General features: G+C 40.3%; 1 protein-coding gene across 1 annotated transcript in view; it reads right to left on the minus strand.

Moving 5' to 3' along the window:
* The window catches only part of LOC122252250 (nephrin), a 53,135-nt gene that overhangs the window by 16,980 nt on the left and 33,655 nt on the right, over window positions 1-2,500 (minus strand). The gene's annotated exons all lie outside the window — the stretch shown is intronic.

The raw sequence follows: 2,500 nt of genomic DNA on the forward strand, positions 1-2,500 counted from the left end.
ATCGACCTACCTATCTATCTATCTATCTATCTATCTATCTATATATATATATATATATATATATATATATATATTTATTTACACACACACACACACACACACACACACACACACACACACACACACACACACACACACACACATATATATATATATATATATATATATATATATATATATATATATATATATATGAAGAGTAAAAAAAACAAAAAACCGCTAGACACAAAACAGATTTATTTGAAAATGAGACAACAGTTTCGGAATCCATCTGGATTCCATCTGTAGTTCTGATGAGGAGATGGAGAAGCAAGTATATAAGAGGGTAAGGGGGAAGCAATACGATACAAGAAGGGTGGAAAAAAGCATTGTTGAGATTGAAATTAAGCAGCCTGTTGATGAGAAAAGATTCCACCAGTCTGCGGGCGTGGACAACGGTATAAGGAAACAGAATAAGGACAGCTGACCAATCCAAGGGATGGCCCGTGTCCCATTGGTGGTAGAAGGGAGCGTTGTTAGACTGTCTCTTGGACACAGGGCACTTATGGTGAGACAAGCGCTGGTCTCCCCGAAATACTGCTTCTCACAGGAGGAGTAAGGGATGGCATAGGTGCCTACCTTTGTAGTAGAGGGAGGTTTCGCCAGGTGAACACTCTCCGACGCAACCTGGTCCACACCTGTCCTCCCTCTACTGCAAAGGTAGGCACCTATGCCATCCCCTGCGCCTCCTGTGAGAAGCAGTTCTTTGGGGAGACCGGCGCTTGTATTGTGTTGCTTCCTCCTTACCCCCTTATATACCTTCTCCACCTCCTCCTCGGACCTGAAGATGGAAACCAGGGGCTGGATTCATTAACATACAATTGTTGGGCATTAACCAGTGGTCAGTTTTCAGCACGATTACCAACCATGGCAAAGTGGAATTCACGCAATGGAGGGTCTATTTGTATCAATATTTTCCAAAAAGAAATGCTAATCAAAACTTTGAAATGAATAAGATTATAAGATTATGTATAATTGTATATGAAGTAATGACGACACAAAAATAAACAAACCGTGAAGTGCAGTTTGTATCTTTTATTGTATGATAAAAATAATAGTGCAATAAAAAAAAAGAAAAAAAAGGAAAAAAAAATGTATATATATATATATATATATATATATATATATATATATATATATATATAAAGAATAATATGAATTGGTTCGATTGTTATAATTACTATCTGTGTTCTTTAAAGACTTCCCTGGATATTTGTCAGTCCAAACCATCTTGCTCATTATTTGTAGAGCTCGTATTTTGCCAGAGATTCGATAGGCCCGGAGGCTACTTCAATATTCATTGAGCCGTCTGGTAGCTCATTGGTAGCGTATCGACTTCACATCCCCGTGGTCGGCAGATCGAGCCCCGTCCAAGCTCGTGAGCTTCCACTGTCACCTGGCGGTTACCGACGTAGCTGGGCACTGCGTTGGGTAAGGACCAAGCTCAGTTCGAGTCACCACTCGTTGACACATTCTCTCACGAGTCAGCACACGCTGGCACAGGCGGGCTCGCCTCAGTGCATACAAGCCCGGCGTAGCACCTGCTCCGCAAATCTAGCTTATCCTTATCCTTAATATTTATAGTCCTTTTCCAGAGTTCTAATAGGCGCGGTAGCTGTTTCATCCGTTTACTGAACTCTAATGTATGAATCGCCAATTTCTGAATCAAATTACATTTATATATTTATACATTTAGTGTTTTTCAACTAATTCACTGAAATGAAATATGTTTGAATTCATCAAACTGTTTCTTGTACTTTTTAAAATGTTTTGTAGGCCTATGGCTGACTGCAAATTTACTCTAGGCTGTGTGAAGATTATGCTCGAATATTTCCTGGGAATTTTCTTTATATTTGTCATGATCATATTAGAATACACAGTTGTGTATCTATCTATCTGTTTATATATATATATATATATATATATATATATATATATATATATATATATATACATATATATATATATATATATATATATATATGTAACGGAAGAACCTCCAGATGCGAGTCTCCTTTCCCGGACTAAACGCGGTCTCCTGGTACGTACATTTTCTGAAACTCTCTCGTCCATCTCTCGCAGTCCTCTCTCCCCCTCCTCTCCCTCACCGATGTCGACACCGACCTGTCTTCCTTCCCCTTTATCCCTCGCACCAACAACATCATCTTCCCCTTGTCTCCATCGCCATCATTTCTCCCTTCGATCGTTTCATCTCTTCCCTTTAGGAACTCTTTCCTCTCCTTTACTGCTTTTTTTTTATCCCGGTCCTCGAGTCTCTTCTGCATCCTAACCTTTCATCTCTAGGATCCTGCGTAGTAAGGATGTCACCGTCTTCCCCCTCCTCCCTTCCCCCCCCTCCCCTCCCGACAAGGGTGAGTCGGGTGTGGTCTTCAACCGCAAAGGGTCTGGGATGTGTTGGACCACGCCCCCACCTATGTTTTTTTTTGTTTTTTTTCGATCA

This window comes from Penaeus japonicus, unplaced genomic scaffold, assembly GCF_977035675.1.
Source record: "Penaeus japonicus unplaced genomic scaffold, GWHDUDI00000001_assembly GWHDUDI00000033, whole genome shotgun sequence".
NCBI lineage: Eukaryota > Metazoa > Arthropoda > Malacostraca > Decapoda > Penaeidae > Penaeus > Penaeus japonicus.